Source organism: Diabrotica undecimpunctata, chromosome 4 (assembly GCF_040954645.1).
Source record: "Diabrotica undecimpunctata isolate CICGRU chromosome 4, icDiaUnde3, whole genome shotgun sequence".
Lineage (NCBI taxonomy): Eukaryota > Metazoa > Arthropoda > Insecta > Coleoptera > Chrysomelidae > Diabrotica > Diabrotica undecimpunctata.
Window position 1 is genome coordinate 52810059 of NC_092806.1, and position 17395 is coordinate 52827453.

Below are 17395 nucleotides of genomic sequence, written 5' to 3' on the forward strand. Positions count from 1 at the left end.
GCTTCCACAGCTGTTATGACGAAAGTCGCTAGAGGCCAAATCTGGCGAATATGGTGGATGCTCCTACAATTCGAACTTTAATTCATGAATTTTAGCCATTGTCAAGATTTTTTTTGCAAACCAAGTCTTTTTTCAATAATTTTTTCTTTCAGCTGAAATGTTCAGAATTTATTGTCTTACTAGTTTGCAAGTAACACACAAACAAAATTTCTTCCGTATCCCAAAAACTGATGCTAACACCATCTGGGACAATTTATGGACACCAAGTCGTTTCGGAGCCGAAGAACCAGGTTCATACCATTCTTTAGCCACTATTTTTTTATTCAGGATCATGGTGAAAGATCGTAATTCGTAATGATAAATCAACGCACAAAATCCACTTTATCCTTTCTAGGGCTTCTTCTAAATACCTTTCACTCAATCGACGATTTTCCAATAAGAACTCCTGTATTTTTTCTACGATTTCTAGAGTTATTGTTGTTTTTGGACGTCCTTGACGTGGATTGTCCTCAAGACTTGTATGACCATGTTTAAATTCAGCAAATCTTATTCGTACTGTACCAATTGAAGACTAAAAGTCCTTATACACTTTGAACATTCGTTCATATAATAATATTCATATTCATATAATATTTCGTAAAATTTCATTTTCTTTTAAACCTTCCAAAAATAAAAATTTAATCACTTGATTTTTTTGATTGTAAGAAAATACTGTCAGACGTAGATGCCAAATGACTTGTAAACAAAAATGAATTGATAGTGCATAGGAAGAGTGTACGTTGAAGTAACAGTTACAAATAGAGGAGGTGAAGAGGGAGAAATAGATAAGCGGTTGTTGAAAGGTAGCAAAACAGTAGCATCATTAAACGCACTGTTAAAGGCAAAAACGTGTCCAGGGCAGCCAAGTTCAAACTTATGAAACAGTAGTGAGACCAACAGTATTATATGCATGTGAAACTTGAAGAATGAGCCCAAAAGAAGAAAAAAAATTAGAGATTTGGGAGAGGAAAATCCTGAGAAAAGTTTTTGGTGGAATAAAGGAGGCTAATGGGAAATGGCGCAGAAGAACCAACCAAGAGCTAATAAGAGACCTAAAATAACAGAGAGTTCGATGGTTGGGACATGTTTTACGAATGCCAAAAGACAGAAACGTACTATGAGTCCTACAAGCAGGAGAACAAGGAAAGAAAAGAATACCATGACGGAAGTAGTTTGAGGCCGTTTGGACTGATATAGAAAAAATAGGAACAAATGATTGAAAAGTACAAGTGAAGGACCGAAAAGGCCTCTAGGGCCTGTAGTGCTGGTAGACAGATGAAAAGTGTACCAACATAAAAAATAGGCTAGTAACAACGCTATCTCTTATCGAACCGCAAAAGTTATTGAACAATCTATTAGTTAAGCGAACTAATTGAAGAATACCAGGGTGGTTTCGAAAAAGACATATCCACTATTGACTAAATTTTTATGTTAAAAATGATCTTGAACAGCACGTATGAGCAATAGTTAAGCTTACACCTTCTGTTTATTGACTTCAAACCAGCTTACGATATGGTGGTAAGAACTCGTCTTTACGAAGCTCTCAGAACACTCAGAATTAGATAGATTGATTTGGTTAGTGAAAATTACGCTATTGAGAACGGAAAATAAAGTAAGTACAGAAGAAAATCTGACAGAAAAATTCATAGTTAAGAAAGATTCTTCAGTCACATTCAACGGCAAGCAATTAAGTAAGGGAAACGACACAAAATACATAGGTATCCATCTTGACAAACGACTAAAAGAAAACAACTGGGCATTAAATTTAGACATATGTACTGATTGATTGGTCGAAACTCTAAATAAACATTGAATAACAAACTGTTTAGATACAAGGCGATCCTTAACCCCATATAAACATATGGTATTCAGCTATGGGGCACTGCTAGCAACTCAAATCTTGAAACCCTCCAACGCTTCCAGACTAAAGTGTTAATGTCTATAATAAATACTCCATGGTTGTTACATTCTATATATATATATATATATATATATATATATATATATATATATATATATATATATATATATATATATATATATATATATATATATATATATATATATATATATATGTAACGAGTTTATTACAGCTGCCTACAACCTGCCTCGCAACCTACCTTCCAAAGCTTGCGATCGTTCCAGTCATCTATTTGTAGACCCCTATCTTCCATTGCACCTTTTACTTCTTGTCTCCACGATCTTCTTGGTCTTCCCTTTTTCCTGCGGTTGGTGGGGATCCACTGTAACATTCTCTTTGGCCATCAATGATCATTCATCCTTTCTACATAGCCATACCATTTTAGATTTTTGCATTCTATAGTTTCCAAGACGTCAATGTCTATGCCCATACGCTTTCTGATTTCAGTATTCCATACTCTATCTCTTCTAGTGAGTTGGCAACATCTTCTCCAATAATTCATTTTCATTGCTTTTATTTTGGATGCGTCATTTTTATTTATTACCCAAAGCTCTGAACCATATGTAGCAATGCTTTCTATGATACTTTTGTATATCCTAATTTTTGTGTTTCGGGTGATGTGGTTATTCCAAAGTATACTATTCAGTTGACGTATTGCTGCATTTCCTTGACCAATTCTAGTAGCTATTTCTTTTGTATTCCGACCATTGTTTGTAATGTTTACACCGAGATATTTATAGCTATCAGTATTTTGATTTTGTTTGCTTCCTAGTTCCTTCACCTCCCACTACTACATACTCTGTTTTTGATGGATTAATTGATAAGCCCCATTTAGTATATTCTTCATCTATTTTTCGTAACATGTAGTGGATATCATCTTGATTTTCTGCAAGTATTACTTGGTCATCAGCAAAATGCAAGCTGTACAGTGTATGGTTTCCAATTTTAACACCCATAGGTTCACATTTTCTTTTCCAAATATCCAAAATCCCTTCCAAATAAATCTTAAAGAATGTAGGTGCAATGTAGCAGCCTTGGCGAAGTCCTTTGGTCACTTTTATCTTTTTTGTCACTTTTTGTCCAATCTTTATTACACTCGTCATATCATCGTACAACTCCCTTACAGCATTAATGTAATGGGTGGAATATTCTTGTCTTCTAGCACCTGCCATAGCTTGGCTAATGAGACACTGTCATACGCTTTTTGAAGATAAATAAATACCATGTGTGTCTCCATATTATGTTCCAAACGCTTTTCTATTGTTTGTTTTAGGCAGAACACATTGTCTACACAAGAACGACCAGTACGAAAGCCACTCTGATCTTCAGCGTCTTCCCAGCAATCTTCAATTCGGCTTTTAATTATCTTCCCGTAGACTCTACAGATTGAGTTAGTTACACTAAGCCCTCTGTAGTTTTTACAATCTTTTCTATCGCTTTTATTTTTGTATAGATTGCTAATATATGCAGTTTTCCATTCTGGGGGTAGCTCTTCTCCTCTCAAGAATAAATTAAAAGTATAAGCCAATAGCTGAAATAGTTTGTCAGGGCCATATTTAATCAGTTCAATGGGTACTCCCCCCGGTCCTGGAGCCTTTCCATTTTTCATAGCGTTGGCGTGTTTTTTAATTTCTTCTGGTGTTATTTCAGTTTCTTCGCGGTAGAAAATATCATATTTTTGGTAGCCAATATCTTGGAATTCTGTTCGATCTTCTGTCAGCATTTGTTCATAATATTCGACCCATAATTCTGAGGCTATTAGAGTTAGCCTACTGCATTCTTTTCTATCTGTTCTACTACCTCTAATTGTTTTCCAGACTTCTTTACTTCTTGCTGTACCCATAAAATTTTCTACGTTATCGCAGGCTTTATTCCACATCTCATTTTTGGCTTTATTTACCTCTTTTTTTACTTCTTTGTTTAAGCTGTTGTACTGTTGTTGATAGTAACGGTCCTTTGTTGCTAGCCATTTATTAAACATATTCTTCTTCTTCCCCACAAGATCTTCTATTTCTTTATTCCACCATTCATTTCTATTTTTTATGCTATCCACTTCTCCAATAGCTTCCATTGCAGCTTCGTCAAGAGCTTTTATAATTTCGTTGTACGTATTAATTGGTGAGGAGTAACAAACATCGTGCAATTTCAGATTCAACCTCACTCGATACAGAAACTGGGTAGACTCATTTTCAAAACCTTGTAGATTATATCTCTTTGTTGAAATGTCTTGCAGTATCATTGAACTTTCGTTTTCATTTTGTCGTTGGCTTCCTTTAAATGTAAATAATAGTGACGCTTTAAGCAAATGGTGATCAGATCCACATTCTGCTCCTCGATGGACTCTAACGTTATTAACCTTTATTGTGGAGTTTTCTTTGCATATACAGTAATCGATTATTAATTTCAAATTCCTCGTTGGCTGAATCCACGTGAATTTATGAATATCCTTGTGCTGATAATATCCATTCATTATCTTTAAATTCATATGATCGCAGAAACTTATTAATCTCTCACCGTTTTTATTTATTTATTTTTTCTCCAAATGGACCGACAGCTTTGCTATTTACTTTTCTTCCGGTTCTAGCATTTAAGTCACCTAGTAAAATTACTTCCTTCCTAGTTCCAATACGCTCTACCAGGTCCGTCAATTCGTCGTAAAATTTATCCTTTACCTCGTCCTTTTCATCTTCAGAAGGTGCATATGCGCCCACTACCACTATGTTACATTCTCCCCTATAGAAAGAGATCTGGAAGTGCCTTTGGTAAAAGAAGTTGTAACAATTTACAGTGTCAAATATGGTGAACGGATAAAAGTGTAGCCCAATGTACTCGCGAAGCGGTTATTCGATGATAATAATAATGAAGTGCGTAGGCTAAAACGTTTAAATTCAAATGACCTACCAAACAGATTTAATGTTTAAGCAAAACCAACTGTATTTTAAATTCTACCTTAATTATGTGATGTGTAGTTGTGATTGTGTTTTATTATTTTATTGCTTTTAACTTACATACTTTTGGATTAAACTATTCGTAATAAATTAGTTAAACATTTACAGTTGCTAAATAAGGAAAAGGAATTACTTTATAATTTCTTTTTGGAGGCAGAAATGCGAATTTGTGGAGGTTCTTACATTTTTTCATTATGCAGTGCTAATAGCAAAAAGAAAATACATACTAAGGATGATCAAGTTACTTGAGAAGAAGGTCCGTACTACGGATTGGTAATAAACGATCAGAAAATATATAGAAAATGGACGGGACACAATGGAGACACGCAACTCAGGACAGACATAAACCATGGAGAGAAAATATTATTTCAATAAAGTTTATGGGTTCGAGTACCTAGAGATTACCGTAAGAAAAGAAGAAGAAAACCTAGAAATTGCAGAGCACTGCACAAATTATTGAAAGCAAAAACCTTCCAGGACGACAAAACTGAGGCTATACCGAATGGTAATCCAACCTACGCTCTTTACGATAGTGAAACCTGATGAACAAAAACCAGGAAAATATGGAATGTCTAGGAGCGAAGTGTTTTAAAAAAACTTTTGGGGGAGTGACTGATGAAGGAAATCTTCGGGTAGGAACAAATACAGAAATTAGAAAGCTGTACGGGAAATCTAAAAATAGCCCGATTATTAAAGCAAAAAGACGTAGATGGTTAGGGAACTTGGTGAGAATGGCGAACAGAAATTGGGTAAAAGATTCACTGCACAGAGGAGAAGGGAAAAAGAGAAGAGAAAGATCACGAAAAAAAAAAATGGCTTGTAGCTTTTAAGGAGGACTTAAAAAATAGGAATAAGGCTATGGACAGGGTAAAATTAAGAAAAGAATACAATTTGTAGTTCATACGGATATTTGTGGGAGGGTTATCGGTCACATAATTGGAGAAGAAAATAAAAGGATTTTGCTACTTCGTCCTTTGTTGAAGATGTTCCGTATATGAATCCCACTATACGGAACCCACTATACCCGACCATACATTTAGTTTTTGTGGTATTTGAGTATGGTTTTCACGTATCCAGTTTGGATTTACCTCACTCCAATACCTTTCGTCACTTCACTCACTTCACTCGTAGCCATCTTCATTTAATTCTTGCAACTGGATGTTGCAGGGTTTAGATGAATTCTTATGTAATACACTCAAGACCGAAAAATGACCTACATTATGTAATTATGCAGCTCTGCAGTTGCCTCAAATCGCTGTACAATTTTTTGTACCGCCGCCTCATGGATAGGAGAATGGTTTGGGAAAGTATCGTTGAACAAGCTGGCAAGAAGATCTTTTTTCTATCGCCGTAACACCTCATCAGTTTTTTTTATTAAAAACTGTTTTTATTTTAGAGCTTTGAGAACACATAAAATAACTGTCAGGTTTAGTTCTGTACCTCGGAGGGATACAACACTATGTCCATTTTTTCAATTTTGACATTTTGACACAATAACAATTAACTTTTATAACTTAATTTAAAGAGATAGAGTACTAGGTCCTAAACCATTTGCTGATGAAGAGAACATCAAGTCCATTTTTACGTAGAGGGATAAAACACCATGTGGACTTAATGTTTTGTCCCTCTACGCATGTGAATTACCGCCGCGCATATCTCTATGATGACAGGTAGACTGTTAGTGATCTAATAATAGTACTTTTGCTATTTATAGTGTATTTACAGTGGTTTGTTACTAATAATAAGAATAATGAATGAATAAGAGAAAATTCTTGAAGTACCTACTAAAAAGTTCTGCGAATTCTTCTACTGCATTTATAGGTAAGCTACCTTTTTGTTCATTACTTTTACATTATTAAAAAACATAACCTCAACAGGTTAATGTAGTGATTTGACACCAACCTTAGACTAGCAATATTATTAAATATTTTACAACCAATATTATAAGCCTTGTTTAATTTCAGAATCAAATAATACTTGGTCCGTTGTGCTTCTCCCGCGTCCAATCCGCACTGATATTCGCCTATTATATTCTCAACTTCTTTTTCTAGCTTATCTTTTATGGATTTTGATAGGATTTTATATACGGTATTTAGTAACGCTACTCCTCTGTAATTACTGTATTCTGTTTTGTCTCCTTTTTTGTGTAATGGGCATATAATTGCTTCCTTCCAATCTTCTCTTATTCGTTCTTTTATCCATATCTCCTTTATGATCTTGTATATCCAATCATTTAGCAGTTTTCCACCATATTTCATCATCTCTGCTGTTATGTTATCGCTTCCAGGGCATTTGTTGTTTTTCAGATTTTTTATGATTTCCTCGATTTGTTCTTTGCTGGGTGAATTATCTTCTATGTCTTCTAAGTGTTCGATTTTTGCTTCTGCTTCCATACATTTTCTTTGGTTTGACTTATTATTGCCAGTTAGTAATTCATCAAAATACTCTTTCCATCTTTCGACTATTTCTGCTTCATCGCTTATATTATTTCCTGCTTTGTTTTTAACAAATATGAGTTTTTGTTGGAAACCTCTTTTTTCTAAGTATTACAATACAATAACTTTATTAGATGGATACAACACCATGTCTGTTAAAAGGGTTAAAAAACAGGAAAAAATTTGTTTTTTAATTATAACAAATGTATTATGTAAATAACAATAGATAAAATGTTCTATTAAAATACTGTTTCAATATTTCAATAAATAGCTGCAGCAATGCTTTTTGGCGAAAAAAAGTTAAAACTGCTCTCCTGTAAAGTTTTAAAAATGAACATAGTGTTGATTCCTTCCGAGGTAGAGAGTTATTAATATAATTTTACAAAAGTTTTCAATGAACGTCAAACTTGTTATTTTTTAAAAATTAATGTCAAAATCAGTATTTTATATTTACTGAAATACTTCAAAACTATTTGGCACTTAGAAGTTTTATTTATTTAAGATCTTCGTGACAAGATAAAATAATAAGTGTTACATGTGGTTGAGCTCGTATTGAAGTGAGGATTGTAATACTAATACAATATTCAGAATTTTGTATTTAAAAAACAAAAGTCACTAATAATACCAGAAAAATGGTAAATTTGGCAACATTGCAAGCATCAAATTTAAAATCTTCATCCATTATAATGAAGCGTTTCCAGACTTATTCCAAACTACTAAAACACTATCTTCATGTATATAAACGTATAAATTACAAAGAATAAAAGTAGAATATCCTTCTAGCAATAAAACTCTAAGACGCATAACTCTTTCTTTAGAGACATTAATGTGTGAAATATAAATTTAATAAACTTAAAAAGTCTTATAAATAAAATCAGTTTTATTATTTCCTAAATAAATAATAAAAATCGTCCCAGAAAATTTGATGCGGAAGGTAATTCTTAATAATGCAAAAGCTACAAAATCGAACATTTAGACGATCAGACATCTTGGACTAATGCCAAGAGACCGATAAACAACATTTGGAATGAAGTTTTTGAAAGAGAAAGAAGTACATCTTTTCTAGCATCAAAAATAAATCGTAGATTTTTCAAATTCTTTTCTTAATTTAATATTTCTCGCTAGTTTTTAAGAAATAATCAATAATAGTTAGAATCCGGTCAATTCAGGACTGTAACTACCGTGTCGTCGAGATTGTTAGGATTGTTAAGATTATCCAAGATGGGAACTTCCAGATCGCAAGCTGTTTTTTAAGTACATTTTCTTTAATTCCAGACCCGAGTATTAAAAGGGCCATTTTCATTGTTTTGAGTAATAAGCAGTTTAAGCTTCACGAAAAGTAAAATCAATTTTAAATTTAGGTAAAATAGATTTTTGATTACTAATAACGATATTTCAAGTAAAATAAAAGTAGTATCTAATAATAGTAATAGTAGTAGCATTCAAGGTAACATACTTGCATTTATAAAAATTTTTTTTAAAAATCGCTCGATCCAAGTTAGAATAAATGGTGTTAAAAGCTCATCTAAGATACTAGATAATGGAATTCCTCAAGGTTCGATTCTTAGTCCAACTCTATTCTTAATCGCTTTTACTAGTACTATTGATGTAATTAAAGCACCCATTAAAGCTAGTCTTTACGCAGATGACATTGTTATTTATACTAAATCGAATAATGTAATGACAGCAACTAAAATTATACAGAGTTTCCTAAAACGGCTTTGTAATTGGAGGATTAAAACGGGATTTGTTTTTTCTACTGAAAAGACACGATACATTATTTTTAATAAAAATAAAACCCACCTTACAACTAGTCTAACATTAAATAATTTACCTTTAGAACAGTCAAAAGAAATAAACTTTCTTGGTCTAACTTTTGAGAGAATTTTAAATTGGAATTCGCACATAAATAAACTACAGCTTTCCTGTCAAAAGAGATTAAATATACTCAAAATACTATCCAACAAAATTTGGGGTGCTGATCATAAAATATTAATTAGGCTTTACAAATCGCTAATTAGAACTAAAATCGCTATGGTTGCATATGTTACGATGCTGCATGTAAAACCACTCTAAAATAACTAAACAATATTGAATCTACAGCTTTGAGATTAGCACTGGGAGCTTTTAAAAATAGTCCGGTTAGTAGTATGCAAGTTCTAACTGGAGGACCTCCCTTACATATAAGACGACAGCAACTATTCTTGAACTACATTGCAAAGATATCATCCTAGAAACAGCATCCTGTATTTTTCCACATCTGCAACCCTGTACTTCCTCCTAACAATAAGACCAAAAACTCTACACCCCTCATAGAAAGAATAAAGCTCACAACTTTCGATATGAATCATCTCAATGTATCGCTAAATATAAATGCAAACTATCCCCTATGGACAAGCCACCCATTAACTATTGACGTAACACCTACCAAGTATCCCAAATCAACTACAAATTCCATAATAATTAAATCTCTATTCATGGAAATTCTAGACCACTATCCTAATTATTTGCAAATCTTTACCGATGCCTCGAAAACTCCAAATGGTCACGCTGCTAACTACTACTGTAAAGAACATTCTTTTAGCATATCGATACCAACCAACTGCAGTATACTAACAGGTGAGGCTACAGCTATTTTGGAAGCCCTAATCTTCTTCGAAAAGAATAGAACGATGAAGTGCATTATCGTAACAGACTCATTAAATGCATTACTGGAACTGAAACAAAAATATACCAACCACCCTATTATACAGAGTATAAAAAACGAACTAGAAAAATTTCGATCATTAGGAAAGGAAGCGGCTTTTATTTGGGTACCTTTACATACAGGTATTTACGGAAATGAAAAAGCAGACCAACTGGCTAACAATTGTCGAATGAACTCAAAACATCCTGCAAAATTGAAGACATATCCGTACACCGATCTAAAAAACCTGGTTAAAATCCACTGTATTAATACTTGGCAAAATTATTGGGAAAAATTAAGTACTAAATTAAATGTAATTTGCCCAAAAATAACTGATGTCCTGGAGACTCCTTTAAACAGAAGAAACCAAGTCATTATTAATCGTTTAAGAATTGGCCATATTGCCTTAACACACAAATACCTAATAGCAAAAGAACCACTACCTATCTGCTCCAGCTGCTCTAACCCACTGACTGTGAAACACATCCTGCTTGATTGTCCTCAACTCAACGAAAAAAGAAGATCCCACGGATTCACATGATGATCTAAAGACAGTTATCACCAAAAAAATTTCGACAGTGTTAAGCTATTATCAAGTTATTCAATTTTATTTAATGTAATATTTCATGTATTTGTTATATCCACTAATAAACCTGCGCGGTTGATCTGGTTTTGTGTTTAAATAAAAAAAGTAGTATCTTTTATTACTAAATATTGTGTCGTCAAATGTTTAGTAAGTTTGAATTTAGAAGGAGTTTGACCCTTTAAACATTAAGAAATAGTAATTTTTCTTGGAGATTGGCCCTGGAATCAAATATGCATTTTGCAAAATTCGTTTAAGTATTTAGAAAATAACATAGCTTCCTGTAAAAACAAAATATTTGTAGTTTTACTATGTTTCTTCCTCTAAAGCAGGATAGTTATCGGCATCTAATGTTGAGGAACGTTTTAACTGTAAAATAAATCATCATTTTTCATACAAAAACTGACAATTTTTGAAATGTCAAACACAAACTAAAAAAAAAAATTTTTTTTCCTGTGCACTAAATCTTTTTTAGGACATCTCCATAATTTAAAAATTCTTCTTGGCCAACCTCAAATACGCTAAGTTTGTTTTTTCTGTAAACTGCTTTAACAAAATTTGTCCAGTCATGTGGCACCTCGATTTCTATGGCAGTTTTGTTTTTAGCTTTTTCAATGGATGCATGCGTCGTATCGGCCTCCATAATATGGGTATGCTCTGATTTCATAAAGTAGTGGTTTATCTCAGATAATGAGTTTGTGTCTGGTAGCTTCTTTAAAACCATGCAGAACATTGTAGTAACACAAATGTTTCTATTCTGCCCAGAACATGAATCGCTGTAGAAATTAAGGGTTTTAATGTCTTTTGAAGAAATATCCAAAACAAACTTTCTTAAATAAGAAGCTATTTCTTAACTTCCACGTCCTGCTATAGTTTCGTTCCATAAAAAACAAACCCCTTTATTGTCAATGATCTGTTTTATAAAGAGTTAGATTATAGACTCACAGTTGTCTTTTATAAAACGATACATTATTTCTAAAGAAAAGGGGTCAGCAAACATTTTTCCAGCAATCAAATAAAACAGTCACATAACTTGGATCTAATTTACTTCTTTCTTTACCTTTCTTCTTATTTTCATAGCTGCTTTGAGCCATTTCCAAATGGTTATTTAAATTTTATTCTAATGTAATCTTTTCGTGTACCTTATTTTCTGTAAGGTTTTATTTATTATAATATGACTTAAGATGAAGATTTAATCGATCACACTTCGCACATGTATCATTTGCAGGATGATGAAAAGTAAGATTAAATTCTTCATTAAATATTTTTCTATACTAAAACTCTTTTAGCGAAGCAAGTTTCATTTCTTTGCAGTTTTCAGTATAAAGTCTATACATACTTGAAATATTCAAATCGGGGCTAAGATAATGCCTAGATTTTTCACGGGAATAGTGGCTGGTATTGGAAAACTTCTTATGTGATCGCGAACAATATCTTTGAACTGTTCAGCAATTTTGGGTTGGTTTTTATGCATTTCTCGTCTATCTGGTGGACATACCCCACCATGAGCCATTTTTTTTCTACAATCACTCTTATCTTTTTAATAGAAATGTCATAGGTGCTTAAGTACATGCTTTAACAAACTTCTGTTTGATTTCCGGTAGAATCTTTTAAAAAATATTTCCTAGAAAAATATCTCCTGCTTTCCATTTTCTCTGGTGCCAGCCTTTGCCTATTTTTGAGTTTTTCTTCCACACTTTCCTCTAACCCTTGATCTTGAGCGTGTCTAATTAATAGTAAAACCTCTAAAATATATTCTGTCTTTGAGCATTATCAATCTTATCATAAAACTTTCGCCTACAGTAGCATGTTGACTGTAATACTTTAGCTTTCTTTACCTAATCCTTGTTTTTATATTCCTCGCCTTTACGTTTTTGTTCCTATCTTTTAAGTTGCTTCCAATCTTGAATACTTACTTACTTACAGACTCCGTGGCGTTACAACCCTTGTTGGGTTTTAGCCGACTCGACAACATACCTTCACTGTTTTCTGTCTTGAGCAACCTCCATCCAATTCTCCACGCCCATAGTGCTTAGGTCCCCTGCTATATTATCTCGCCACCGAAGACGAGGGCGTCCGCATGGTCTCCTTCCAGTTGGGACTTCCTCCCACACCAGTCTTACTGTTCGTTCGTCAGAATGTCTTCTGAGGTGTCTTGCCCATTGGAGTATTCTGGACGTTATTTCTTTTATGATGTTGGCGTCTGGGTAAAGTTCTTCGAGCTTTTTGTTAGTTCTTATCCTATATTGTCCTGATGCTTCATCCAGCACAGGGCCAAAGATCTTCCTTAGGATTTCTCTTTCCTAAACACATAGTCTCTCTTCGTTTGCCTTTGTTATCGTCCACGTTTCGCTTCCATACATCACAACGGGTCGTATGATTGTTTTATAGACCTGTATCTTCGTACGTCTTGTTAGTTGTTTCGATTTTATAAGGTTTTGGAGGGCAAAAAGATATCTGTTGCCGACCTGGATCCTGTTGTTTATTTCTTGTAATCCGTTATGGTCGTCAGTTATTGTTGTTCCAAGATACTTGAATTCTCTAACGCGCTTAAAGTTAAAGTCATCGATGGTGATGTTCTGACCGATTTTGTCTCTGCTTTGGTTATTGCGGCTCATATACATATATTTCGTCTTCTTTTCGTTGATTTGGAGCCCCATCTTCTCTGCTTCCTTCTTTCGAAAGTCTCCTTCATCCTTAATCGTGTGTTTCCTATTAGATCGATATCGTCTGCAAATGCCAGTAGTAAGTTTGGTCCTTCTCGATGAAATAAATCTCGATGAAATCTTGAATACATTTCACTCGTTTCCTTAATTTATTTTTTTCCACTGTAACTGTTAAAATAGGCTCATGCTCTTCGCCATCATTTTAATCCGGACTATAATTAAGATCTTGATCATCAGAAACGTCCCCGTTACTTTCTGATTCCTAAAAAATAAGAAAACAGTGTAAGTGGAAAAAAGTTTTTTAAGTTTGTAAGAATGTTAAAGACACAAATTAGTATATTGAAAGCACTTACATTTATACTAAGTTCATGTTTTTTTTTGTGAATGAAGCGAAAGAGTGAAACAAATGAATCGACATTTTAAAACTATAACCACCAAAGAGTTATACATAGGTATAAAATATACCACAATAAGGTTATAAAACAATTTAGATAATTTAAGCATTATCTACCAGATTTTCAAAAATGACATCAGTATCTTGACTGATTCATTCTTGACTGATCCATCGCCGAGTATAACGTAATATTGTCAGATACCTGAAATTACATGTCTACATCTTGTGGGATCATTTCCACAAAAATAGCAGCATTACTACAACCGGGTTGGGTAAAAGAAGTTGATATGGATTGTTCAGTAGAATGACCTAAACCCATTTTTTATAATAATAAAGTAACGCAATTTGCACGCCTATTTGTATTTTAGTACTTACCAGTTTTGTTTCTTGTCACCCCTGCTTTTCAACAGCACTTTCTGAAAAACAAAAAGGAATACTTGTGAACGGTGAAGTTATCAATAATTTGCGATATGCGGAAGATACAGTATTCCTAGCTTCTAGTCAAGAAGATCTGCAAACACTACTTGATAGTGTCGTTGAGAGTTGTAGGGAGGCAGGTCTGGATCTGAACATACGGAAAACCAAAATACTCGTAATAAGTAATCAACAGCATATAAATCCGTCTATATATGTAAATAATACCAAACTTGAGCAAGTTGATAAAATGGTTTACCTTGGACAGCAATTAAATTGTAACGCAGACAGTCACGGCGAAATTAGATCTAGGATAGAGCAGGCTAGAGCGGCTTTTAGAAGAATTTCCAAGGTGTTATGTAACAGAGTCCTGGACTGTGAATAAAATCGATCTAAATCTCCTTAAGGCTTTCGAAATGTGATGCTATAGAAGAATTTTAAAAGTTTCCTGGGTGGAGAAAATTCGAAACTCCACAATACTAGAACGTCTCAGCAAGACTACTGAGGTCATAAAAAGCATCAAGCAGAGAAAGCTGGAGTATTTCGGACATGTAATGGTGAGTATTGTTCTGAAGCTATTTTCTTGTGGCATTTTAAATTAATTAATTAATTTAAAATTTTTGTTAATTTTTTTAAGAAATTTCAAGGACGATTTCCGAAGTGGAAATTGAAACGTCAATAAACGTATTTTAACCTTTAATTGTGGCTTATTCCCATTTAAATAGTAATTAATGTAATGAGAGGTCCCAAATATAGGTTGCTACAAAATATCATGCAAGGAAAAATAATAGGCAAACGCAGTCCAGGACGAAGAAGAACCTCATGGTTGAAGAACTTGCGAGATTGGTATGGTGTTGATACAAGTATTCTATTTAGGGTGGCAGTGAATAAAATTAAGATAGCTATGATAGTAACCAACGTTCTGAAAGGACATGGTACATGAAGAAGAAGAAGAAGTTTTGTTTCTATTTCTATTACCAACTTGTCCGGAGTCTTTAATTAAAGACAAGAGCCTTTTAGTTCGGCTCGAATACATGTTTTTGTTTTACTTGCAATATTCACTTAGACAGAGTTAAAACTAACTTAAAATAAAACACAAAAGGGCTTCACCGGTCATAACAACGATTTTTTTAAGGTTACCTTTTTGTGAAGGCCAATCTCTAATGACTTAAAAAAAAAGACCAAAGTCCAATGCTCACTGGATATTGGCCCTTTAGTTAAGTAGAGTGAGCAGTTCTATGTGCACTTTGGCCGTTTTAATTTAAACTGATTTAGAGATAAGCCCGAAATTAAAATTAAGAAATCGGCCGAAATTGTATGAAACCATTCATACAAGAAGATTAGCCTTTTTTGTATTAAAAGTTTTGAATATTTTAATTTTTGTGGTGATACTAACTCAGGAGAGGCTCAAATAGAGTTTGGCCCCTTTAATACTTAGGTCCAGAATTATATTCTCCATTTTGTGAATAAATATACACATTACTACAATAACATCCAAACGATTAAAAAATAAGGAAAAATGTTAAATTTTTTAATAATGTATTCACATATATACGTATCACATCATAATTTTATTATTTTTTGTACAGTATAAAAGTACGGTGTTCAAAAATAGTTTCTAAAACTATGTAGATAATTAAGAGTTTGTATATTAATATTTCCTGTTATTTTTTGCCAATATTTTTTATCTTTAACTATACTACTTCCATAAATTGCCCAAAGCTCATAAATATTACATATACCTGCCACTCTCTTCCTCGAAACTGTTTAGAAAAGAATCTATTCGACCTGCAAATCGCAACTTGTTTAGTATGCACAACCGTTTTCCGAATAACGCAGTGATGTAACATTTAGACCACCCAAAGGGGAACAATCTCCCTGCTATTACAGAACATTTTTTAACAACAACCTCTTGATTTGGATCGATGCAGGTTAGCCAACGTATGGTCACGACAAATTCCTCTACCAACCGCTGCGTGGCAACTTTTGCAGTTTTTTTGTTGTAAAACAACGGTCTCACCTGGTCAACTTTATGTTTAGATGAGCTTAGATAAAAAGAGAGGTACACTGAAAAACAGTCGCTGTTAAATTTGTTGACAGTAATGCACTATTTTAGTTCAATTAAAATTCGTTTTCTAAATCATGACATAAAAAACGGTGAAAACTATTCTTTCTATATAAAAGTTTTAATATAGATTATTTTATATTTAAATAATGTATTAAAAGTAATAAATAATAAATTGATTTAAAAGTTTTATTAAAATAAGAAAATGAACATAAGTGACAAAGGAACAGGAAGCGAAATAAATACAGATGAGGAAACGAAAAGCAAGAGAAGAGACCAGCATGAATATTTTAGAAGTAAACTGACAAAGCAAAATAATAAAAGTGACACGGAGAGAAAGGAAGAGGAAGATGGTATCATGATTAAAATGATGCAACAATTAATGGGTAAAAACAAAAAAATTATGCATGAAATAAGGCAAATAAGGAAAGAACAAATTTAAAGTAATAAACAACTAAAAGAGATAAAGGAAGAAAACAAGGCATAATGAAATAACTAGTTTCAGAAATTGATTATATTGGGTTTAAAAATAAATACAAATGATAATAAGAAACTAAAAGAAAGAATGGAAATATCCATATCACAAGAACTGCAGGCGCAAATAAAACTGAGAAACGCAACAAAAATAGGAGAAAAAGTCTACGCCATTGAAGCAGAAACCTTCACAAATAAAATTGAGATATGAATTAAGAAAAGTAAGTTAAAGAACCATAAAAATAGCATACGCATAAAAATTGATCTAACATCAAAAGAAAAGGAAATACAGAAAGAAATAGTTAAAATAGCAAAAGAAGAAAAAAGTAAAGGAAAACAGACAAAAATAGGCTATAAGAGGTTGATCGTGAATGGGAAGGAATGGATATGGGATGAAAAAAAACAGGAACTAAAAGAAAATTCCAAATTAAAATTACCATAAAACTAGAAGAAGAAAAGGAAATGAAGAGGTATAATACCGAAACAGCAAGGAAAAGGAATACCAAAATTTAAAACGGAAAATAAGCATACAAATAAGGCGACAATCCAAGAAAGTAATAAAAATTGGGACATGGAATGTGAGAGGTACCTACTTATAAGCAGAGCGCTCTAAGAAATTTAGACCAAATTATGGAAAAATACACAAAAGATATCCTTGCCCTGCAAGAAACGAAACAACTGGAAAATGAAATAATACAAATAGGAAAGAGCACACTGTTCAAGAGTGAGTGAACCAAGAAATATTTTAAAGTGCGTTTTTTGGTGTCCAA